This window comes from Theropithecus gelada, chromosome 15 (genome assembly GCF_003255815.1).
Source record: "Theropithecus gelada isolate Dixy chromosome 15, Tgel_1.0, whole genome shotgun sequence".
Taxonomy (NCBI): Eukaryota; Metazoa; Chordata; class Mammalia; order Primates; family Cercopithecidae; genus Theropithecus; species Theropithecus gelada.
Genome location: NC_037683.1, coordinates 41138180 through 41164771, shown reverse-complemented (window position 1 = coordinate 41164771; position 26592 = coordinate 41138180). Strand labels below are relative to the sequence as shown.

The 26592-nt window shown below is 40.2% G+C and overlaps 1 protein-coding gene and 1 long non-coding RNA gene across 4 annotated transcripts in view; one reads left to right on the top strand and one right to left on the bottom strand.

Moving 5' to 3' along the window:
* Window positions 1–2010: 2010 nt before the first annotated feature.
* LOC112608693 lies at window positions 2011–11024 on the bottom strand. Its single transcript, XR_003116033.1, has 2 exons — window positions 10901–11024; window positions 2011–2384 (listed from the first exon to the last, which is right to left on the bottom strand). It is a non-coding gene; the product is annotated as an uncharacterized LOC112608693 (long non-coding RNA).
* Window positions 11025–22910: 11886 nt separating this feature from the next.
* Window positions 22911–26592, top strand: part of STX17 (syntaxin 17) — a 75983-nt gene continuing 72301 nt past the window's right edge. The window contains exon 1 of one of the 3 annotated variants that reach the window (XM_025360223.1): window positions 22911–22984. The gene's annotated coding sequence lies outside the window, so the exon portion shown is untranslated. The other 2 variants (XM_025360225.1, XM_025360224.1) reach the window with 2 other exon arrangements.

The following is a 26592-nucleotide window of genomic DNA, read 5'->3' as shown; positions in this document are numbered from 1 at the left end:
GAAGACATGTTAGTGATTTGAGATGGCAGTTCCAATTTGCTCTTATTTGAGAAGCAATGCCTTAGTCACTTCAGATTTTGTTTGGCTAGAGCCTGGTACTTAAGCTGTCAACCTGGATAGAGATGCATATTTTTTAAACACAAATACGAAATCATTTCAAAGTCCATTAAACAGATTTTTTTAGTTGGAGAGTAACTCAAAATTGCCAAGCTACTTTATTTTCTGATGTTTCCTTAATCATGATACAGTTCCAAATAGTATTTTTCAATAATTATAATTTTAAAGCATTTTTTAAAGTGAGTGTTAGAGCTTTTAGGCATCTTCAATCCTTTTTTCTGGTTGCTGCAAAGGCCCAGGATTCAGCCTTGGAACATATATCAGACTCTTCAATTAGATATCATTATTTGAAGAATCCCTAAAAAGTTTTGAATGAAGTCTATTGTAATCTTTCTTTATTCTTGAAGCTCTCCACATAGCTGCATATTTCACTGCATGGCTGTAAAAATGGATTTTCATGTCATACGTCTAAAGAAGAAACAGCAGTCTTTGTTCCAAGGAGTATTTCAGAAGATTTACAGGTGTTAACAGGTGGAAGGATTGTGGGTTTTGCCTTTAGGAAGAAATGACCAACCAAGCACGGTGGCTCACGCCTGTAATCCCAGCACTTTGGGAGGCTGAGGCGGTTGGATCACTTGAGGTCAGGAGTTCAAGACCGGCTGACCAACATGGTGAAACCCCATCTCAACTAAAAATACAAAAAAAAAAAAAAAAAAAAAAATTGGCTGGCCATGGTGGTAGGCACCTGTAATCCCAGCTACTCAGAGGCTGAGGCAGGAGAATTGTTTGAACCCAGCAGGCAGAGATTGCAGTGAGCCAAGATCATATACTGCACTCCATCCTGGGCAGCAGAGCAAGACTCTGTCTCAAAAAATCAAAACAAAACGAAACAAAAACAGAAAAAACCTATTGTGGTCAGTAACAGCCTCTTGAGAAGTAGCTGTGTTTATGTCTTGCCTTACAAACCAAGAGGTGGACTGTCTCACAGAACAGGCATTTGTGGACAACTAGCAACAAGATGGAGTCAAAGTACACCATGGAGAAGGGTGCTAGGTGCCCAAAGAGGCTTCCAAGGGGCATTACCCTGGTGTGATCTCCATGTTCCAGGGGCTATACCTTAGGAACCTGAGTTAGCAGCATAATGACAGTGGATCAATCTCTCCCTCTCTCCGACCCCCAGATGGACATCCACTAACAAGCTCTAATGTATAAACCAGGAAGTTCATCTATTAACTTATAACTGGGTCTTGGATCTTCCGGTAAGTATATTTTTTTAATCTATAGGCAGATATACACAGAAAGACAAATTACTCTCAAAAGTCTGCTGCACATAAACATAGACTCAGTACAAGGGGAGTTAGTGTTTCAAGTGTTTCATAGCTTTATCTTGGATACAGCCCCATGTACATGTCTTAGTAAGGAACAAAGCAGATTAAATCCTTCTCATTTCTTTATCTAAACTTGATCTAATAGCTTTTCTAGTTCTGACATTTTATACTTAATTTCACTTGATTTCCATTGTCTTCTGGTGCAAATGGAAGCATAACAGGAACTCAAAAGGGTCAGACAAACCACAAGAGTAGAGAACTGTGTCTCAAGATACATGAGGAAGAAGAAAGAGTGCCCTTAACTACTTTGCCTGACTTCGGATCTCCAGACACAGATAAATTATACCATAATGTGCAAGAAACACAGATACTGTTAGGAATCCTCTGAGACATTTGGAGACATTACAGAGATGAGAAGAGGTGCTTGTAGCCTAAAAACAAACAAATGTTCTGATTTTCTAAATAAAGACATAATCTGATCCAGAAAGGACAGGAAAGTAAGTCTCAGGAGAATCTCTGACATAGTTTAGGTAGATCACTGAGCACAGAAAAGAATGCAGTGATCTTCAGGAAGCAGCATGAGTTCAGTACAAACACCTCAGCCATACCAGTTCGCCATTTACTATTTACTTTTCAGACATGTTTATTTATTAGTTTGTCAGATTTAAGATTTGAGCCCATATTTAAATAATAAAATAAACTTGATGATGTTTTCTTTCTTTGTTGCAAATCAGTTAATATAGCAGTAATATTTGTGGATCAGAAGTCTGGGTTAAATCCTTTAGTGAGTCCATCCTAACCAGGTGCCATATGTGCCACTCTGCCTTCTGTAATAGAACTGGAAGGCAACATTTCAGTTCCAGTGAAACTATATTACCTTTATTTGGAATATCTCTAAATTCCTCTTTCAGAATTTTCTTCTGAAGTTTACTTTTATTTTCACAGGTAGAAAGTCACTGCCCTTTGGAGAATATATTTTTACCTTTTCTGGAAACAGTTCTATCAGAAACAAAAAGAGATAAACTTTGATCACCTAGTCAATTAAAGGATGGGATAGAGGGAAAGAGGAATGCAAAGATTAAGGTATACATATAAACCAAAAAAAAAAAAAATATTAAAAAAAAACCAATTTAGTGTGGGTCTTGTAAATTGGCCCTGAAAGCAATCTCTAAAGAGGAATTTTTTAATAGGGAAAAATGTCCTTAATACTTTTCAAATTCTTAAAGATTATCTTGCTTTCAAGTGTTTAAAAATGTAAGTTTAAAATGATAAGGCAGATTGAACACAGAAATACATACAGACTTTTCTATACCTTCCTTTCTTCTGATCTAGCAATGTAATCCAAGCATTATAAGTAACTTTTAGTTGCAGAACATATTTCATTTCATTTCAAATGCATTTTTTATGTATGATTTTTTAAATCAGGATATTAGATTTTATCTTCTAATGTTCTGATAGGCTATAAATCATAGCTCCTTTATTTAAACTTAAACAGAATTTTTAAAACACATGAGAACAAAGATTTAGGTAGTTTTAAGTTTGTATTTTTTGTTAAATTATTTTGAAAGCAGAATTCAAACTTTGAATGCAAAAATATTGTTGCTGATAGGTTCACATCATATTCAAGTGTTATGTTATACGTGACTTTAACAGAATTTTAAGTTAGGAGATGAGCAGTAATGTTAGAAAGTTAACATCTGTAACATTACTTTTCCAATATACCTCATCCATGCAAATGTCTCCTAGGGACATTTCAAATAATCTTCACCAAAAGTTAATTAAATAAGAAATGAGGCCAGTTGTGGTGGCTCACGCCTGTAACCCCAGCACTTTGGGAGGCCGAGGCGGGTGGATCACGAGGTCAGGATATCGAGACCATCCTGGCTAACACGGTGAAACGCCGTCTCTACTAAAAATACAAAAAAAATTAGCTGGGCGTGGTGGCAGGCACCTGTAGTCCCATCTACTCGGGAGGCTGAGGCAGGAGAATGGCGTGAACCTGGGAGGCTGAGCTTGCAGTGAGCCGAGATCGCGCCACTGTACTCCAGCCTGGGCAACAGAGTGAGACTCTGTCTCAAAAATAAATAAATAAATAAATAAATAAAAATAAGAAATGATATTTATCTATTTATAATTAATCTTTTACCTGATTTACAAAACTACATATAATTCAACAACATTTTATAAAATCAAGGGAGGGATTAAAAATAAAGTGAATGTGGGAAAAATTAGCCAGGGCTGATGCAGGGATTCACATTTATGCTCTGAAGTCCTATGTACTTGGTTAAATTTAGCTTAGGCTTTCTAACAGTCATTGCAAAGAAGGAAACAATCAGTTCCATTATTCACAAGTTTTTTAAAAAGTGCTATTTAGAGGGGTACAGCACTCTAGGTTCTTGAAGCCTGGGGCTTGAGGAGCTCAATCATCTGCTAGCCAAAAATACTTCCTGGTGGTAAACTGGTTGAAAGCTGAATTAAGAACTGTATTTTGTCAGGAGGGCCTAAAATATGTCATTCCTCTGCTCTAAAACCTTCAGCGACTCTCCACTGCCTATACGTTAACTATACATTTCTTGATCTGATATTTGAAGCCATCCTCAAAACCAAGTCAAGGTGAGCTCCCTAAAGGCAGATAGCATTTCTTATTCAATATCGTATTTCTAGCATTGTCACAGGTCCAGTGACAGTGTAGGTGTCAACAGATGCTCAGAAACAACTCTTACATACAGGGACTCTCAATCAACCAAGAAAATTGGCAGAAACCTCTCCAGTCCTCTTCTCTCTACCTGTAAGGCCTTCCCCTGCCAGCCCTGCCAGTTAAATGCTGGCCAATTTCTTCAAAATCAATACTAATATCTTCATCACCAATAATAGCTACAGTAACATCACTTTGTATTTCTATTGTGTTCTACAGTTCACAAGTACAGACACAAAAAAATCCAATTCTATTCTCATAATCAGCCTTGCTTTGTAGTCAGGGCAGGGATCATGGTCCCAGCTCCACAATGCAGAAACTACAGCTTGTACAAGATCACATCCTTATTAAATGGGAGATGCCATTGCCTCCTGACTTCCACAACAGGTTGTGGTCTCTTTCTCTTCTTCAAACTCTTGTGGCATTCAGTTTGGCATCTCTTATCAAAATAATTCCATTCATTTTATATAGTCCTTTATAGTTTATAAAAAAATGGTTTCTCATCCAAAATTCCTATTTTTTTCATTTTTACAACTTCATTCTGAAAAAAATTAATCCTCTCCTTACTATGAGGACCCTGCTGCTTTCTCCGCTCTCTAAAAATATAAAAAGTGAAAGCTACTCAGTAGATTTCACCACCATCACTGCATTCATTTTATCATCTGCCAAGAACAATAGAAACTAACATTTTTAAGGTTCCTACTCTCTGGAAGGTTCTGGGATAATTTTAAAATAGCTAATACTGCTTTATTTTACTTATTTGCTCTTAGACTGTTAAATTTCACACACACACACACGCACGCATGCACACACACACACCCTGAAACAGCCCTAACCTGAAAATAAAGTATGTACTCTCCTTCTGTATGTACACTTTGACTAATGGGGAAAGAGAAGAGGAGTAGGTGACGAAAAGGAACTTAAATCCTTTCTGAAACTCTGCTACAGGGACTGATTTAAGAACCAAGTCTAGCTGGAGTCCATCAGAGGGATCCAGAATGTGTTGACAAGAGCTGCCAGTTAGGGGAATTTCTGGTGAAGACATCCTCAGGTAGGAAAAGACTCCAGCAGAGAGATTTTGATGAGGAGACTCTTCATCCTTCACCTTGGATCTGAGTGACAGCTCCAAGCCAGAAGAAGGCTGGAGAACAGAACCAAAGTGGAAGCCACCACCAGAAGTCTTTTGGGTTTGAGGACTGGTAAGTCCCTGTGCTAAGATGCAGCACTACACAACTCCAGGGGGCACTCTTCACATGGCCCATACTGTGCACATGGCCTTGGAGTTATGCAACATGGGGTCCTCCTCATGGTACCTGGCCCTGTCCTCCCGTACCACTGACTGCATGTCACAGGGGACATCCATGTCAAGACCCTCAAGGAAACTGGGAACTTTCAAGCTTTCATTACTCATTTAATGACTTGGTGCTTGGCATTTTGATTTCAGTTCACTTTATGGCTTCCTTGAATAAGATTTTAAAGATGTCTATGATGGGGAGCACCGGGATTCTCTAGACATGCTAAGCAGGAACTCAAAGGTGAGTATCATGCCAATTGTGTGATTCCTCACATAGCATAACTCAGGATCCTGATGGCAAAGATTTCTCTGGAAAAAAAGGTCAACTTCATCCAGACTGTGTGGCCTCCATTTTTTTAGCTATGTTTTTCTGTGAAAAGCATTACCTTTTGAGAAAAGCAAATTAGAAATTATTCTAATTTATATATGGGGCCCAGCAACAATTTTCCATCCACCCTTCAGGTCTGTAGTTCCCAAAACTGACTGTACTTTAGAATTGCTTACAGAAAATATATTGATACCTGGTTTCTACTCCAGGACAAGTCAGTCAAGATCTCTGAAGGTGGGGCCCAGGCAAGTAAATCTTTTTTTTTTTTTTTTTGAGACGAAGTCTCACACTGTCACCGGGCTGGAGTGCAATGGTGCAATCTCAGCTCACTGCAACCTCCGCCTCCCAGGTTCAAGCGATTCTCCTGCCTGAGCCTCTGGAGTAGCTGGGATTACAGGTGCCCGCCAGCATGCCCAGCTAATTTTTTGTATTTTTAGTAGAGATGGGATTTCACTATGTTGGCCAGGCTGGTATCAAACTTCTGACCTCGTGATCCTCCCGCCTCAGCCTCCCAAAGTGCTGGGAGCAACTACCTCTTTTAAAAAGTGTCTAAGTGATTCACTGTGCTGTCAGGGTGGTGAACCTGTGCCTTGGGTAGTTTTTAAATTCTTCCTCTAATCTCAGTCTCAGTGATAAATTGAGCTTCAGAAGGTTTGCTTAGCTGGAGAAACTCAGTTATGAAACTGGAGAGGACACGAAGGAGATCACAAAGGCAATGAGACGAACAAGTCATTTAAAACAAATATTTATCAAGTGCCACATTCCCAGTCATGTACCAGGTTCTGGGAACACAAAATAATTATGACAAAGTCCCTGCCCTCAAAAAGTTTCTGCTTGAGCTGGAAAGACAGGTATGTGAATTACAATAACATAGAGCAAAATTAAATCAAGCTATTATGGGAGCACAGGCTGGGGAAATAAGGGAAGGTTTTGGAGGAGAAAATACATTTGAAGTAGGTCTTCAAGGAGGGATAAAGTTCTGATGAATGGAAAAGAGGCAGAAGGCATTCCAAAGAAGTACAGCTTGAGCAAAGGCATAGAGGCAAGAAAGTGGATGGGATTTTGAGGAATTATAGGAACCTGGTTCAGAAAATAGTAGCCTATGAGGCTGGAGGTTTTTACTGTTTAATTATTGCTTTTAAAATTTTCTGTAGAGATGGGGTCTCATGTCACCCAGGCTGGTCTCAAACTCCTGCCTCAGCTTTCCAAAGTGCTTGGGTTATAGACGTGAGCCACTGCACCTGGTGAGGCTGGAGATTGAAATTTAAATGTGAAGCCAGGCACATTGGTGCTATGATTGCACCTGTGAATAGCCACTGTACTCCAGCCTGGACAATATAGCGAGACCCTGTCTCTTAAAATGTTTTTGAAATTAAAAAAAAAATTGGTGGAAGGCCTCAGAAGCCCCCATAAGTAATCTGTAGGTGTTATGAGTTTGTGAGTCTATATCTATATGGTATGTGTCTTAGATGAAGAGAACACAACAAAGATTAAAAACCAAATCATGCCATGATAAGATCTGAAACAAATAGAAACATGATCAATATGAACTTTGATAAATACATCTGAGGTAGTTACTCATCCTGTTTTCAGGCAGCCTTCTCTGTTTTTATGCTTTAGCACTTGTAGGTGCTAACCATGAGGCAGAAAGCTGCGCAGACAAGTCACTTAAATTATTCATCCTAAATCAAGTTGTGTTTAAGAGTCTCCTCTTGTTACTTCCACTACTCTGAGGGAGCTGGACACACCACTGTTGCATTTTTTTTCTGTGCCTTTTACATATGTTCTCTCTGTTGAGAATGCCATTTCTTTCTTCTGTGATAATGCCCATGTACTGACTAAACTCTTAAGTTGCCAGTTCTGTGTGCCTTTCTATAGCATTTTTGTAGGGACAGCTAATCTAACAGTTATTAATTATACTGTATTTAGTAACATGTCTGTCTTCCCCACCAGACTGTGAACCCCTGGAAGACAGAAACAGGATCTTTTTAAACTTTCAATTACCAGGACTCAGCACAGTGGCTGACATGCTGGTGTTGCAGACTGAGTGAATGAATGAGAAAGCACTTACCAGATGTTGGAAATATTTAAACTTATCAATTATGTCCTTTAATGTTTAGGTACTGGGATTTAGGAAAATTTTTTCCATATTTAAAACCATTTGCTCAGGTTCAAAACACTTCTCTTCTGAAGTGTGCACTTATATAAGCAAAATGACAGCTGCTGAACCTATCAATTTATTTCCATGAAACAAGCAACATTTCTCTCTTTAGTACTAATCTGCCAAGGAAATATTAAAGTTAATGTATCTTTGGCTAGAAATATAAATTTTACTCAAAAAGCTCCTGAAAACAACTGAAGCCTACAAAAGGGGAAAAAAATCCCCTAAGGGATATGACAATAGAATTTCGGGCTTCCTGGGATAAGAGGAGAGAGGGTGGTGCTCTTTGTGAATTTTGATGATTTCCAGTTCCTTAAATGTATTCCACTACTTGGGGGATTAAAAGGTTTACTGGTGAGAGTGTCAGTTGTCAAAGGACTAAGGATAGATTCTACAATCCTGTAAAAGAGAGCTCCAACAGCTTCTCCAACAGGAATCTTGAAATATTTGTTATCTCAGTAATAATTTTGCCCTATTGTTATACTTCCTTGGTTCTTTAACAGTCCTGTTACCTCTGGAAGAAATAACATGTTTAAGGAAATTAATTTTTGCACAGTTGCTCCCGAACTCTATCTGTAAGGCACCTTGTCTATTACTCCGTGCATTTGTATTGGTTTTTGCCTCATGTATTTTGATGCTCTGTTGTTAGATGTGTACACATTAAGGATTGTTTTGTCCTCTTGGAGAATTGAACCATTTATCATTAGGTAATGTGCTCTTGTTCATCCCTGATAATTTTCCTTGTTCTGAAGTCTGCATTGACTGCAATTAATAGAGCGACTCCAGCTTTCTTTTGAATAGTGTTAGCATATATTAGGGGTTGAATTGTATCCCCTCCCCCAAATTTTTATTGTTGAAGTTCTAACTCCCAATACCTCAGAAAGTGACTTTTATATTTGGACACAGGGTCTTTAAACAAGTTAAAATTAAAATAAGCTCATAAGAATGGGCCCTAATCCGCTATGATTAGTGTCCTTATATGAAGAGGAAATTTGGACACAGACACGAATAGAGGGAAGTCTATATTCCTCTCAAGAGGGAGAAGATAAATCTACAAGCCAAGGAGAGAGGCTAAGAACAGATCCTCCTCTCATGATCTTCAGAAAAAAATAATTCTGCCAACACCTTGATCTCAGACTTCTAACTTCCAGATTGTGAGAACATAAATTTCCCTTGTTTAAGCCACCAATTTCTAGAACTTTGTTATGGAAGACCTAGCTAATGAATACAGCATGGTATCTCTTCCTCCATTCCATTACTTTTAACCTACTTGTGTCCTTATAGAGTGAGTTTCTTGTAGACAACATATGGATCTTGTTTTTTATTGACTGACAATCACACTCACAAAAAATTGACATATTTGGACAATTCACACTTAAAGTGGCTATTGACATATTTGGTTTAATATCTACATGTTCCTAATGTTTTCTACTCATTGCATTTGTTTTTTTGTTTATTTTTGCTCCCCCTTCTTTTCTATCTTCTTTGGCATATCAATTATACTTCTTTTTGAATTTTTTTAAGTAGTTGTCTTAGAGTTTCCAATATACATTCACAACTGATCTAAGTCCACTTTCAAGTAACACAATGCCACTCTAGAGATAGTGCAGTTACCTTATTCCCAATTCCTCATTCCCATCCCTTAAAGCATTTATGCCATTCATTTGACTTACCCATAAGGTATCATCACCCAATATATTGTTATTGTTATTACTTTAAACAGAGAGCTGAAAGGTTTAAAGCACTAGAGGGACAACAGGACACATACCAAATTACTGTACTAAAATGTAGACTGATGGGTCAAAAAAACACAGAAAGTCTGCATTATAAGGTAGTCATTTGGAGGAAGGAGGCATTAAATCTAGAAATTTTAGAAATATTAGGAGAAGCCGTATTTGGTAAGAACATGAAAAGATGAGTAGGATTTGGACTTGCATAGAGGGGAGAGCAATTGGTAGAGAATATCCCAGGTGGAAGGCATGGGATAGGACTGGGGAAAGGATTGGGATTAAAAAACACTGAGAATTTCAAGTTGGTTAGAACTTAAGATGTGTGATGGAGAGTAATTGGAAATAAAGTTAGAAAATAAGGTTGGGCTCATGTGGAATTTCTATTAACTTTCATGTTTGTACATCTATCATGTGATATTAATTGACATTAATAATAATAATAATAACTAAGGTACTACAAAATCCAAAGTGCCTTGTAAACTGCTAAGGTAAAAAATAACATTTAATATAATTTTAATGCTGTTTGTTTACAGTGTTCTCATTGTAAGTATAGTGTACAGTTTCATTTTTGAGGAGGAGTTAGGATGGTAAGGGATGTGAATAAGAGGAATTAAAGTCAGTGAACAAAGCAAAAATTACATAGTCAAAATTACCCTTGAAAATTCTTTAAATTGCCCAAAAGGTTCATTAAGCATTACTTTATAAATACTATTTTATGCAATAATTCTTAGGCATACTAAGTTGTGAGAATAACTAAACTAGCTAATCTAAAGAACAAAAAGGGAAGAGGGAAAAGGGGAATGAAATTTATAAGCAGATGTCTGGGCATTTAAGCCACTCCATACATAAAATGATTATCAAATTCCTCTGTAGTGAATGGGAAAGTGTTTACTCATTTGGGTTTGCTATAAAGCCTCTTTAACCTTACTATATATATGAACAGACTTTGGTGATGGTGTGTGTGGTGGCAGAGGACAATAAAGCACACAGTGGTGAGGTTTAAGTACTAAAGTCAGTGGATTCATTATATATATATATATATGTTTAAATTGATATCATAAGATAGTAGAAACATGGGTTTTTGTGTCTACAATAGTTAGAATTATCTAGATTGAAAGTAGAAGTTCATTTGAGCTAGTTAAAACAATTAAAGAAAAATGAGGGATAGATTGGGGGGAGGTGGAGTCAGATGGCTGAATAAGACACCTTCAATGAACATCTCCCCTCCAGGAATAGCAAACTGAAAAACTATCCACACAAGAAAGTTCCTCTGTAAGAACCAAAAATCAGGTGAGTGATCACAGTACCTGGTTTAAACAGCTTATCAAGGAAAGGCACTGAAGAGGGTAGGAAAGACAGTCTTGAATTGCTAACACCACCCCTCCTTCATCCTCCAGCAGCAGCCGCGGTGAGGAGAGAGAATCTGTATGCATGAGGGAGGAAGAGTACAGTGATTGTGAGACTTTGCGCTGGAATTCGGTGCTGCCGGTCATAGCGGAAAACAGCACAAGAAAGAATTTAGCTGGCGCTCACAGATGAAGCATTTAGATCAGCCCTAGCCAGAGGGGGATCACCCATCCCAATAGTCAGAACCTGAGTTCCAGCAAGCGACATGACCATGGGCTAAAGTGCTCTAGGACCCTAAATAAACTTGAAAGGCAGTCTAAACAAGGACTGCATTTCCTGGGCAAGTCCTGGTACTGTGCTGGACTCAGAGCCAGTGGACCTGGGGGGCATGTGACCTAGTGAGACCCCAGCTGGAGTGGCCAAGGGAGTGCTTGTGTCAAACCTTCCTTAACCCTGGGCAGCACAGCTTGCAGCTCCAAAAGAGACTCCTTCCTTCCACTCGAGGAGAGGAGAGGGAACAGCAAAGAAGACTCTGTCTTGCAACTTGGATACCATCTCAGCCACAGTAGAACAGGGTACCAGGAAGAGTCCTGAAGTCCCCAAACCAGTCCTAGTTCCTGAACAACATTTCTAGACACTGTGGGCCAGAAGGGGACCTTCTGCCACAGTTCTGGCAGGATTCATCTCTTGCTGACTAAAGAACGCTTGGGCCTTGAATAAACACCAGCAGCAGCAGGGCAGTACTTGTCACAGGACTTGGATGAGACTGAGCGCTGTGCTAGCTTCAGGTGTGACCCAGCACATTTCCAGTTGTAGACGCTATGGAGAGAGACTCCTTCGGTTTAACGAAAGGAGAGGGAAGAGTAAGCCTTGTAGCTTGGGTACCAGCTCGGCCACAGTAGGGTAAAGCACCATGTGGGCTCCTGGGGTCTCTGATTCCAGGACTTTGCTCCTGGATGGCATTTCTGAACTAACCCAGGGCCAGAGGGGAGGACACTGCCCTAAAGAGAGACCCAGGCCTGGCAGCATTCCCTGCAAGCTGACTGAAGAGCCCTTGGGACTTGAGTAAACTAAGTAGTATTTGCCAAAGGCCTGGGGCGGTGGTGGCCATGGGGAGAAACTCTTTCTGCTTGAGGAAAGGAGAGGTAAGAGGAAAGGACTTTGTCTTGTGGCTTAGGTGCTAGCTCAGCCACAGTAAAACAGAGCACTAAGAAGCTGCCTGAGGTTCCCAGCTCCAGGCCCTGGCTCTCAGATAGCATTTTTGAACCTGCCCTGGGCTGAGTGGAGCCTATAGTCCTGAAGGGAAGGACAGAAGCCTCGCTGAATTCGCCACCTGCTGACTGAAGAGCCCTTGAGCCCTGAGTGAACATCGGTAGTAGCCAGGCAGTGGCTGCTGCAGGCCTTGGGTGAGACCTAGTGCTATGCTGGCTACAGGTATAACCCAGCACAGTCCCAGTGGTGGTGGTTACGGGGGTGCTTGTGTCACTCCTCCCTCAGATCCAGGCAGCTCATCATGGAGAGACTCCATTTACTTGGGATAAGTAAGAGAAGGGAACAAGAGTCTCTGCCTGGTAATCCAGGGAATTCTCTCAGATCTTACCCAAGACCACCAAGGCAGTACATCTACGAGTCTGCAAGAGTCACAGCATTACTGGGCTTAGGGTGGCCCCTAATGCAGATATACTTGCAGTGAGCAGAGACTTAGATCACAACACTCAATTCCCTCTGAATACCTGGAAATCCTTCCCAAGAAGGATAGGTACAAACAAGCCCAGACAGCAAAGACTACACCTAACTCTTCAATGCCCAGACATTGCTGAATATCCACAAGCATCAAGACTATCAAGGAAAACATGACCTCACTAAAAAACATAAATAAGGCACCAGTGACCAATTCTGGAGTGACAGAATTACATGAACATTCAGACAGATAATTCAAAATAGCTTTTTTGAGGAAGCACAACAAAATTCAAGATAACACAGAGAAGGAATTCAGAATCATATCCAATAAATTTAACAAAGAGATTCAAATAATTTTAAAAAACCAAGCAGAAATTCTGAAGCCAAAAAATTCAACTGACATACTGAAGAAGGAATCAGAGTCTCTCAACAACAGAACTGATCAAACAGAAGAAAGAATGAGTGAGCCTGAAGATACGCTACCTGAAAATACACAGTCACAGGAGACAAAATAAAAAAGAATAAAGCATGCCTACAGGATCTAGAAAACAACCTCAAAAGGCCAAATCTAAGAGTTACTGACTTTAAAGAGAAGGTAGAGAGAGATAGGGGTAGAAAATTTATTAAAAGGGATAATAACAGAGAACATTCCAAACCTAGAGAAGGATATCAGTATTTAAGCACAAGAAGATTATAGAACACTAAGCAGATTTAACACAAAGAACACTACTTCAAAGCATTTAATAATCAAACTCTCAAAGGTGAAGGAAAGAAAGAACCTTAAAAGCAGCCAAAGAAAAGAACTAAATAACATACAAAGGAGCTCCAATATGTCTGGCAGCAGACTTCTCAGTGGAAACCTTACAGGTTTGACATGGCAGTACACATGGCGTGACAGAGTGGCATGACATATTTAAAGTGCTGAAGAAAAAACTTTTATCCTAGAATAGTATATCCGGTAAAAATATCCTTCAACCATGAAGAATAAATAGAGACTTTCCCAGAGAAACAAAAGCTGAGGGATTTCATCAATACCAAACTTGTCCTACAAGAATTGCTAAAGGTAGTGTTTCAATCTGAAAGAAAAGGATGTTAAGCAATAAGAAGTGATCTGAAGGTACAAAACTCACTGGTAATAATAAGTAAACTGACAAAAACAGAAGTTTTTTTCTTAAGATAGGGTCTAGATTTGTTGCCCACCCAGCCTGGAGTGCAGTGGTGCTATTAATAACACAGCTCACTGCATCCTCAACTCCTGGGCTCAGGTGATCCTCCCACCTCAGCCTTCCAAGTAGCTGGGACCACAGGCTCATGCCACTGTGCCCAGCTTATTTTTAAAAAATTTTTTATAAAGACAAGGTTTTGCCATGTTGCTGAGGCTAGTCTCAAACACCTGGGCTCAAGGTGTTGAGACTGCCTGGGCAACATGGCCAAGACTGTCTTGGCCTCCCAAAGTGCTGGGGTTATAGGCACGAGCTACTGTGCCCAGTCAAACACAGAATAGCCTAACACTGTAATTGTGGTATGGAAATTACTCACATCTTGAGCAGAAATACTAAAATATGAACCTATCCAAAGTAATAATTACAACAACTTTTCAAGACACAGATGGTATAAGATATAAATAAGAACATCAAAAAGTTAAAAAGCAAGCAGTTAAAGTGTAAAGTGAAGTTGAAGTGTAGAGTCTTTATTACTCTTCTCTTTGCTTATTTGTTTGTTACAACCCATGTTAAGTTGTCATTAGTTTAAAATAATGGGTTATAAATTGTTATTTCCATGCCTCATGAGAACCTCAAATTTAAAAACCTACAGCAGATACACAAAAAGTAAAAAGCGAGAAATTAAAACATACCACCAGAGAAAATACTCTTCCCAAAAGGAAGGAAGGGAGAGAGGGAGGAAAGAAAGCAGGCAAGAAGCCAGGCAGGGAAGACCACAAAACAACAAGAAAACAAATTATAAAATGGCAGAAGTAAGTCCTTACTTATTGATAGTAACATTTAATATAAATGGACTAAATTCACCAATCAAAAAGACACAGAGTAGTTGAACTAATTAAAAAAGATACAATGATCTGTTGTCTACAAGAAACACTTTACCTATAAAGACACACTGACCGAAAATAAAGACATGGAAAAAAAGTTCCATGCCAGTTGAAACAAACAAACAAACAAACAAACAAGGAGCAAGAGCAGCCATATATGCTTTTTTTCTCTTTTTTTTCTTTTTTTTGAGATGGAGTTTTGCTCTGTTGCCCAGGCTGTAGTGCAGTGGCACAATCTCAGCTGACTGCAACCTCTGCCCTACCGGGTTCAAGCAATTCTCCCACCTCAGCCTCCTGAATAGCTGGGATTACAGGCACCGTGCCACCACGCCTGGTGAATTTTTGTATTTTCAGTAGAGATGCGGTTTCACCATGTTGGCCAGGCTGGTCTTGAACTGCTGACCACAAGTTATCCACCCATTTCGGCCTCCCAGAGTGCTGGGATTACAAGCAGGAGAAGCTGTATTTTTATTAGACAAAAGATTTCAGACAAAATCTATAAAAAAAGACAAAGAAGGTCATTATATAATAATAAAGGGGTCAATTCAACAAGATAATTTAGTAATTCTAAATATATATGCACCTAACACTGCAGAGCACCCAGGTATACAAGGCAAATATTATTAAAACTAAAGTCAGAGATAGACCCCAATACAATGACAGCTGGAGACTTCAACACCCCATTTTCAGCATTGGACACATCACCCACATAGAAAATCAACAAGGAAACACTGGATTTAATCTGTACTATGGACCAAATGGACTAAATAGACATTTACAGAACATTTCATCTAATGCCTATAGAATACACATTCTTCTCTTTAGTATATGAATCATTCTCAAGGATAGGTCATATGTTAGGTCAGAAAAGAAGTCTTAAAACACTCAAAAAAATCAGAATAATATCAAGTGCCTTCTCTGACCATAATGGAATAAAACTAGAAATCAAAAACAAGAGGAACTTTGGAAACTATACAAACACATAGAAGTTAAAAAATAGGCTCTTGAATGACCAGCAGGTCAATGAAAAAATTAAGAAGGAAATTTAAAATTTCCCAAAACAAATGAAAATGGAAACATGACACAGCAAAAGCCATGAGATACAGCAGAAGCAGTACTAAGAGGAAAGTTTATAGCAATAACCACCTAATAAAAAAGGAGAAAAACTTCAAATAACCCAACAATGCATCTTAAAGAACTAGAAAACAAGAGCAAACCAAACCTCAAATTAATAGAAGAAAATAAATAATAAAAATCAGAGCAGAAATAAATGATATAAAAATAAACAAAACAATACAAAAGATCAATAAAAAGATAAGATGATTTTGTGAAAAGATAATGTCAATCAACTGTTAGCTAGACTAGAAAAAAGAGAGAAGACCCAAAGAAATAAAATCAGAGATGAAAAAGGAGACATTATAATTTAAACTGCAGAAATTCAAAAGATCATTAGAGACTACTATGAGCAAGTATATGTCAATAAATTGGAAAATCTAGAAGAAATGGACAAATTTCTAGACACATATGACCTGCCAAGATTGAACCATGAAGAAGTCCAAAATCTGAACAGACCTATTATAGGTAATGAGATTGAAGCTGTAATAAAAAGGCTTCCAGCAAAGAAAAGCCCACTCAGGTGTCTGCTCCTGGATCAGCTCCCTCTGGTCAAGGGTAGGAAGGGGTTCATGCTGGTACAACAGAGACTCATAACTGTTAGTATTCAGATCTGGAGGGGAGGAGCAGTTCCTGGGCTTTTCTTTGCAGTTCTCAGAAAAGTAATGGGCCAGGAAGATAACCTATATCATTATGCCAAATTTGGATTTAATTTCAGATTCTTCATATACTTGTTTTATGATACTAGAAAATTTATTTCTTAATTCGTGTAAAATACACTGTTTTCCTAGTATGTTCCAGGAAACATACTAAGTTCTAAGTAAATAATAATGTATACCTTTCCTCAAGAAACTTAGAATCTAGTAGAGTGACAGAAAAGAAGATGAAGAATTTGACTAATTATGATAAGGACCTTTATAGGGATAAGCATAGATTGCTGTAGTAGCTTATAAGGGGACATTAAACCTGGACTTGAGAGGGTGGGAGTATTAGTCTGTTTTCACGCTGCTGATAAAGACATGCCTGAGACTGGGAAGAACAAAAGATTTAATTGAACTTACAGTTCCACATGGCTAGGGAGGCCTCAGAATCATGGCAGGAGGTGAGAGGCCTTCTTACATGGCAGTGACAAGAGAAAGTGAGGAAGATACAAAAATGGAAACCCCTGCTAAAACCACCAGATCTCATGAGACTTATTCACTACTACGAGTAGTATGGAGGAAACTGCCCCCATGATTCAAATTATCTCCTACCAGGTCCCTCCCACAACATGTGGGAATTATGGGAGTACAATTCAAGATAAGATTTGGGTGGGGACACAGAGCCAAACCATATCATTCAGCCCCTGGACCCTCCAAATCTCATGTCCTCATATTTCAAAAGCAATTATGCCTTCCCAAAAATCCCCCAAAGTCTTAACTCATTTTAGCATTAACCCAAAAGTCCACAGTCCAAAGCCTCATCTGAGACAAGGCAAGTCTCTTCTGCCTATGAACCTGTAAAATCAAAAGCAAGCTAGTTACTTCCTAGATACAATGGGGTACAAGTATTAGGTAAATACAGCTGTTACAAATGGGAGAAATTGGCCAAAACAAAGGGGTTACAGAGCACATGCCCTGTAACAGAAAACCAGTGGGGCAGTCAAATTCTAAAGCTCCAAAATGATATCCTTTGACTCCATGTCTTATATCCAGGTCATGCTGATGCAAGAGGTAGGTTCCATTGTCTTGGGCAGCTGTGTCCCTGTGGCTTTGCAGGGTATACCACCCCTCCTGGCTGCTCTCACGGGCTGGTGTTGAGTGTCTGTGGCTTTTCCAGGTGCACAGTGCAAGGTGTCAGTGAATCTACCATTCTGGGGTCTAGAGGACGGTGGCCCTCTTCTCACAGCTCCACTAGGCAGTGCCCCAGTAGCGTCTCTGGGTGGGGGCTCCGACCCCACATTTCCTTTCTGCACTGCCCTAGCAGAGGTTCTTCATGAGGACCCCGCCCCTGCAGCAAACTTTTGCCTGGGCATCCAGGCATTTCCATACGTCCTCTGAAATCTAGGCGGAGGTTCCCAAACCCCAATTCTTGACTTCTGTGCACTTGCAGGCTCAAAACCACGTGGAAGCTGCCAAGGCTTGGGCCTTGCACCCTCTGAAGCCACAGCCCAAGCTCTACATTGGCCCCTTTCAGCCACAGCTGGAGCAGCTGAGACACAGGGCACCAAGTTCCTAGGCTGTACACAGCACGAGGACCCTTGGCCCAGCCCATGAAACCACATTTTCCTTCAAGGCCTCTGAGCCTGTGATGGGAAGAGCTGCTGTGAAGACCTTGACATGCCCTGGAGACATTTTCCCCATAGTCTTGGCAATTAAGATTTGGCTCCTCGTTACTTATGCAAAGTTCTGCAGCCAGCTTGACTTTCTCCTCCGAAAATGGGATTTTCTTTTCTATCACATTGTCAGGCTACAAATTTTCCAAACTATTATGCTACACTTCCCTTATAAAACTGAATGCATTTAACAGCACCCAAGTCACCTCTTGAATACTTTGCTGTTTAGAAATTTCTTCTACCAGATACCTTAAATCATCTCTCTCAAGTTCCAAGCTCCACAAATCTCTAGGGCAGGGGCAAAATGCTGTCAGTCTCTTTGCTAAAACATAACAAGAGTCACCTTTGCTCCAGTTCCCAACAAGTTCTTCATCTCCATCTGAGACCACCTCAGCCTGGACCTTATTGTTCATATCATGATCAGCATTTTTGTCAAAAGTCATTCAACGAGTCTCTAGGAGGCTCCAAACTTCCCCACATTTTCCTGTCTTCTTCTGAGCCCTCCAAACTGTTCCAACCTCTGCCTGAGACCCAGTTCCAAAGTTGCTTCCACATTTTTCGGTATCTTTTCAGCAATGCCCCAATCTACTGGTACCAATTTACTATATTAGTCCATTTTCATGCTGCTAATAAAGATATACCCAAGACTGGGAATAAAAGGTTTATTTGAACTTACAGTTCCACATGGCTGGGGAGGCCTCAGAATCATGGGGGGAGGTGAAAGGCACTTCTTGCATGGCAGCAGCAAGAAAAAATGAGGAAGATGCAAAAGTGGAAACCCCTGATAAAACCATCAGATCTCATGAGACTTATTCACTATCATGAGAACAGTATGGGGGAAACCGCCCCCATGATTCAAATTATCTCCCATCATTCAAATTTTATCCCACTGGGTCCTTCCCACAACACATGGGAATTATGGGAGTACAATTCAGGATGAGATTTGGGTGGGAACACAGAGCCAAACCATATCAGTGGGGGAAGCTTCCTAGGTGAGATGACTTTTGAGTCCAACAGAATAAAGAGTAATTTCTTTACTCGGGGGTGGAGGGAATGAGATGGGGAAAAATAGGCAAAAAATGGCATTCTAATAAGAAAGAATAATAGTTGCAAAATCAATTTGGATTTTTATTTTTTTTTATTTTTATTTTTTTTTTTGAGACGGAGTCTCGCTCTGTCGCCCGGGCTGGAGTGCAGTGGCCGGATCTCAGCTCACTGCAAGCTCCGCCTCCCGGGTTCCCGCCATTCTCCGGCCTCAGCCTCCCGAGTAGCTGGGACTACAGACGCCCGCTACCGCGCCCGGCTAGTTTTTTGTATTTCTTAATAGAGACGGGGTTTCACCGTGTTAGCCAGGATGGTCTCGATCTCCTGACCTCGTGATCCGCCCGTCTCGGCCTCCCAAAGTGCTGGGATTACAGGCTTGAGCCACCGCGCCCGGCCAATTTGGATTTTTAAAAATGTTTTATTATAGAAATCATAAAGGGGGCCTGGTGTGGTGGCGCATGCCTGTAATTCTAGCACTTTGGGAGGCTAAGGTAGGAGGATCGCTTGAGCTCAGGAATTGGAGACTAGACTGGGCAACACGGGGAGTCCCAATTTCTAGAAAAAAAAAATTAGCCCAGTATAGTGGCGTATACCTGTGGTTCCAGCTACTTGGGAGGCTGAGGTGGGAGAAGGTCAAGGTTGCAATGAACCATGATCACCCCCATTGCACTCTAGTCTGGGTGACAAAGCAAGACTCTGTCTCAAAACAAAACAAAACAAAAAAGGAAGGAAGGAAGGAAATACAAAAAGAAAGGAAAGGAAAAGAAAGGAAAGGAAAGGAAAGTAAGGAAGGAAGGAAGGAAAAAAGAAAGAAAAGAAAAAAGAAAGAAAGAGAAAAGAAAGAAAGGAAAGAAAGAAAGGAAAGAAAGAAAGAAAAAGAAAGAGAAAGAAAGAATCACAATGGGATTTTGCTAAACTTTTAAATTAGTTTGGTGGAAATGGACAACTTTACAATATTGACTGTATTATTTTTCCATATATTCGAGTCTTTATTTGTATCCTTTATGGAAATATGTAAGTCAGGTTAAAGTATAAATACTGTTGTTAGGTAAGATCTGAGTCTTACTCCTGTTATATAGTATATGAGACTTGGACCTTGGTCAATTTACTCTCTAAGCCTCAATTTCTTAGTTTGTACAATGGGGGTGATTGTAATACCAACTTCATGGGTTGTCATCAGTATTAAATAACATACTGCATGTAAAGTGCCTAACCAAGTACTTTACACATCATACACAATCAAATAAAAAGCTACTTCTTCCCCCCTCCCTTTTTAAATGGCTTTATTGAGGTATAATTGACACACAATAAGCACTTATACATAAACGTATTTACAGTGTACAATTTGGTAAGTTTTGACATATAAACATCCATGCAACCATTACAACAATCAAGAAAATGAACATTTTTATCACCCCCAAAGTTTCCTCATGCCCCTTTGTGATCTTTCCTTCCACCCCATCCCTCATCTAGCTTTCTCAATTCTTCAAATAGGTCTTGTAATTCCTTATGAACACAAACTTGAATTTTGTTATTTTTGAATGTAATATTTCTCCTATTTCAATTTTTTTTTTTTAAGAGACAGGGTGTCAGTCTTTTGTCCAGGCTGGAGTACAGTGGTGGAATCATAGCTCATTGCAGCCTCAAACTCCTGGGCTCAACTGGTCCTCTTGTCTCAGCCTCCTGAGTAGCTGAGACTATAGGTACATGCCACCATACCCAGCTACTTTTTCTTTTCTTTTTTAGAAATGGGGTCTTACTATTTTGCCCAGGTTGGTCTTGAATTTCTAGCCTCAAGCAATCCTCCCTCATCAGCCTCCCAAAGTGCTGAGATTATAGGCATGAGCCATCACGCCCAGTCTTCTTCCCACTGCATTTTAAAATTGATGATTGTTGTTTAGGAGAGGTATTTTATAGCCACCTTATTGAATTAGTTTCAATTTATTCCATGGATTTTCCAACAAAGCAATCAATCATAATACTCTAAAAGAATTTATTTTTTATTTTCTTTCCAACATATATACTTAATGTTTTGTTTTGTTGGGACTTGCTGGGTTCAGTTAGGACTTCAGGGAAATGTTGGCTAGTAGTAGCAGGCCTGCCCCTAACAACTTGATGACCCAGATTACAGAAAGAGGTCTATACACTGTAAGTTTGAATATTTAAAGATTATACATCAAGCTAACCAACAGTTAGATTGAAAAGTTTTGGCCAGGCACGGTGGCTCACACCTGTCATCCCAGGACTTTGGGAGGCCGAGGTGGGTGGATCACGAGGTCAGGAGATTGAGACCATCCTGGCTAACATGGTGAAACTCTGTCTCTATTAAAAATACAAAAAATTAGCCGGGCATGGTGGCAGGAGCCCGTAGTCCCAGCTACTCAGGAGGCTGACGCAGGAGAATCGCTTGAATCTGGGAGGTGGAGGTTGCAGTGAGCTGAGATCATGCCACTGCACTCCAGTCTGGGCGACAGAGCAAGACTCTGTTTCAAAAAAAAAAAAAGTTTTATCCTACTACTTTGACACATCTAACTTATAGCAAACATACACACAGCAACTTAGAAGTCCAGGTCCAAATTTAGAATCTTTGAGTACCACACCTCCCGATTTTGTACCTGAGGAAGTTCTTCAGAACTTAACACAAATGATCTTTCATTTCAGAAGGTCTTATTTCACTGATCCTTGCATAAACATCATTTTCTCATGGTATTGACTAATACTTTAATTTTTCTCCTTAGAATCAAAATTTGATAAACACATTCTGGGGCTCATTGTAAAACAAACATCAGCATACATTATGTTCCCAAAGAAAATCCAAATTGCTTGGTAGATTTGGTGCTTTGTTTTAGAAATTGTCTTTCAAGGCTTTTTAAAGGATCTACGGGCCCCTAATCTTCCCTGGTCCACAATTTCTACCTCCAATTCTACTGGAAGACCCTAAGAACTGAGTTTCCTTAACTGTGGTTTGAACATCCTGATCACTTCTGAGACAATACCATTAGTGAATACATTCTAAGCACGTCATCTGAATATTTACAGACATCTTTTAAAAACGGCTGGATCTGGAAGTTAGGCCATGAAGAGAGGAAGACCTGTGACTTGGACAAGGCTTCAAAGCCGGTCACCTGCTTGTTCATGTGGTAGCAGCTGGTCTAACTGGAATAACTTGGGAAGGAAATTAGGACACACAGTTGGAGTTCCAGCTCTGTCATAAGCTGGCTAAACTGGAATGAGTCACTTAAAACTCTTTGTTAAACCCCAGAGTCATAATCTATAAAATCGGGATAAAGACGTTTGCCTTAAGCCCTCCACCAGTTTTTGGAGGAAACCACAACTGACTGAGCTTTAATTTTTGCACCTGTTGCAATTAAGATGGCACTCCTGCCCTGTCCACTTCACAGGGTTTTTGGGGATGGGATGGGGAGGCAAAACCTTTCTGAGCTTCAGTTTCAAAACAGAGCTAAGAATACATGCCCAACCCGCAAATAAAATTCTAGGAAGAACAGAGGAAAATAGACAGGAAAACTGCAAAATGCAGTCGGCCATACAAGCATGAATTGTCTTGAACACAACAAGCAGACCTGAAGAGGGTTTGTGCGTCTCTCTCCTCTTGGCTCGAGTCACAACCCCATAATGTAAATCAAAATCACTTTTGAAAAAGGATTTCGCTGTTCAGAGCGGCGTCCGAATTTGTACTCACCTGCGCGTCCCCCGCACCCCACCCGGCTGCCTCGCGGGACGGGGAGGGGGCGGGGCCCAGCCCAGCCCACCCCTCGCGATGCCCCGCCCCGTCGCTCCTGCGCCTGCGCCGTGCGCACCGACCGGCCTCGAGCGCCACGGCGGGAGGTAAGGGGCTCTCTGGAGGCCGCCTCTGGGGGCGTCGGGCCCTGATAGGCTTGGTGGGCCGGGCGCCCTGTGGCGCGCGCAAGAGGCGCTGGGAGGCAAGTGGGGCATTGGATCAGAAGTGCGAGCCCCATGGTGGCTGCTCCTGTCTTTCAGGAGTGGCGGAGCCTCTCTCGGTTTCGTTTTTGGAAGCTTTATTAGAAACTGGTATAGGGAGGCCGCAGACGATGCGAGCGGGACGGCCTTCCGGGGTCGCAGGGTGGAAAAGTTTCCGACGCGCGTCCTGTCTCTGGCGCGCTGTAGGCCTCGGGTCGCCAGGGTCGCTGGCGTCTGGGTTCCGGGACAGACCCGCGCATCCGTTCGCTGGTGGGGGCGTTTGTTGTGTGTGGCCCAGGTGTGCTGTGGGTGACAGACACTGCGAGGAATGACGCGACGCTCGAGGATAGTGGGGAATGGACAGGGAGCGAGAGGCCGAAAGCCCCTGCTCGCCAGACCCAGAGGTGGTTCGCAGAAGGTCCCACCCCTTGGCTCCCTCCTTTTAGCTATCTGAGGTTCAGAGAGGAGACCTCACATTGACTTTTCTCTCCAAATTCACTGTCTCTTCCATAACTCAGAAACCCAAAGCGGCGGGCCCGAAGAAATCGGGCGCCACCAGTATCCCGAAAAGTGGGACCTCTGAGCCGATGGAAGGTGTTCGTCACTTTTGGGGGCTGGGTTTTCTGAGAAATGGGGTCTTTCACTTATTAATAACCTCCCAAGTAACTTACTGGGAAACATGAGTATTATGGTACCCATCTCATATTAGTTGTAAGCACTACATGATAAAGTTTGTAAAGCACCTGGCATAGTCCTGGCACCCCTCTCTCCAAGTATTAATGCAGTGAATACGATTGCAGTTCTTTGACTTCTAAATGTTTCTACCTGTCTTACGTGAAACATCTTCTTATACATAAAAAATCTTTTTATTTTGAAATAATTTTACAATTACAGAAAAGTTTCAAAAGTAGTACAGAGTTCCCTATTGCTTCCATTAATAATTTTTTAGATACCATAGCGCAATTATCAAAAGCAGGAAGTTAGTATTAGTATAATACTATTAACCGAATTACTGACTTGTGATTTTTTTTTTTCCTGTATTAATGTCCTCTTTCTATTCCAGGATCTACTCTAAGACCCGACATTGCAGTTAGTTGTCTTGGGTCCTTGGTCTTCTCCAGTCTGTGACAGTTCCTCAGTCTTTTCCTGTCTTTACATTGATAGTCTTTTTCAGTCTTTATACTCTTTCTGATCTTTACGCTTTTGAAGAATGCTGGTCAGTTATTTTGTAGAGTGCCCCTCAAATGGGGTTTGTCCAGTGTTCTCTCATGAGTAGATTAAGGCTATGCTTTTTTGTTAAGAACACAAAAGTGTGTGTGCCCTTCTCAGTTCATCATATGAGCGTAGCTGATAGATACGACTTATTGCTTGTGAGGTTACTCTTGATCACTTGGTAAGAGAGTGTCTACTGGGATTCTCCAATGTAAAGGTCTTATTTTTTCTCCTTATAATTAATTGACATCTTGGGGGAGCTTTTAAACTGTACGCATATCCTGTTTCTCCTCAGACTTTCCCTTGCTAAATTTCACATCCATTGGTGGATCTTGCCTTCAGCAATTATGACTATGGTGTTCTAATGATGATTTTCTACTTTCCTCATTTCTTTATTTATTAATTGAAATTATTCTGTGAGGATGAGCTGCGCTTTTCCCATTTGTTTATTTGTATTCCGTTATTTATTTGTATCCATGTGGACTCAGGTGTTTTTCTATTGGTTTTTATCTTACACTTGTGTTATTTTATGTGTGAAATTGTTCCAGCTTTGATCATTGGAGTTTTTTTGTTTTTTTGTTTTTTTTTTCAGGTTGCTTTCTGTAGCTTTTCAGCATGCTTCCATCCTTTTTTTTTTCTTTTTTGGAACTTCCTAATTTTCTGGTACCATATGATGCCCCAGGCTCATCATATGTTTTCTGTGCCTCAGCCCTGATAATCAGCCACTTCTCCAAAGACCCAGTTTCTTTTTTTGGAGAATAGTATTTAAACACAAAGATCTGTGCTCTAGGGATGTTCATTGCTCTGGGGTAACATTACTTCCAGGGCCCCACAGAAGACACCAGTCTATACATATGCATACCCATGTATACACAAAGATCTGTATTTATTTCTGTATTTATTTATCCATATATTTTTTAAAAACAAAAGTTCATCCCAGTAGCTTTGCTTCTAGTCTAACACCACAGGGTTCATTCTAGTTTTGTCCCTTATTTTTAGCTTCTTTATCTGACAGTGAGAAATCTGACTCTTGTATTCTACAAAATGTTTTCTTATTTTTTCAGTCCTAGTATACACATAAAGTAATTTCAGGATTTCTGACCTATATTCCTGTGAGAAACACATTTACTAAATAGAGGACAGTGTAGTTCCTTTTGTCTCTAGTCTTACAGTATTCAGTTAAAATATTGTTTTCTAAAGTGGCTTAGATTATTTTTCTTCCTCACTTCTTTCAGTGTGGTTATGCTATTCATTTATAATACAGTTTATGTTTTTATAGTTTCTATTCCATTTTGGAGGGAAAGAGTCTAAAGGTAGACTAATTGAAGCTCCTCCATTATCATGTGCTATGCATATTGTGCTATTTGACTAGAGTGATAGGATTAGCAATGGTGAAGAAATATTTTAGTTCAGGCAGCATCTATTGAACAACAGGTGTGTTCAAAAAACATTTTGATAGGAATGATGGTAGATATAAAGATATCTCTTTGCAGTATAGAAAACAAAAGAGGCAGTGTGATAGATTGGGAAATGTTAATGTTAGACAAGTAATTGATATATTTAACATTTAATAACCTTTTATGAGAGAATAAGAGAAAGACATCCTCTGTAGTAAAACAGATATGTATGACATGAACAGGCAATTCATGGAAGTAAGAAATGCAATGGTTACAAAAAAATAGTGAGAAAGAATGAATAAAATCTAGTACTTGATAGCAGAACAGGGTGACTATAATAATTCAATTGTACATTTTAAAATAACTAGGAGTATAACTGGATTGTTTGTATCACAAAGAATAAATGCTTGAGGTGATGGATACCTCATTTACCCTAATGTGATTATTATACATTGTATGCCTGTATCAAAATAACTCATATATCCCATAAATATATACCTACAACTAATATATACCCACAAAAATTAAAAATTAAAAAAAGAAGAAATGCAGCAGGGCACGGTGCCTCATGCTTATAATCCTAGCACTTTGGGAGGCCAAGGCAGGTCGATCACCTGAGGTCAGGAGTTCGAGACCAGCCTGGCCAACATGGTGAAACCCCATCTCTACTAAAAATACAAAAATTAGCAGGGCGTGGTGGTGCGTTCCTGTAATCCCAGTTACTTGGGACGCTGAGGTAGGAGAATCACTTAAACCCGGGGAGTGGAGGTTGCAGTGAGCTGAGATCACACCACTTCACTCCAGCCTGGGCCAAAAAAAAAAAAAGAAAAGAAAGAAATGCAAATGGCTGATAAATCCATCCCATTAGTAATTTAAGGAGTGCAAAGTAAAGCAATAATGAGACAT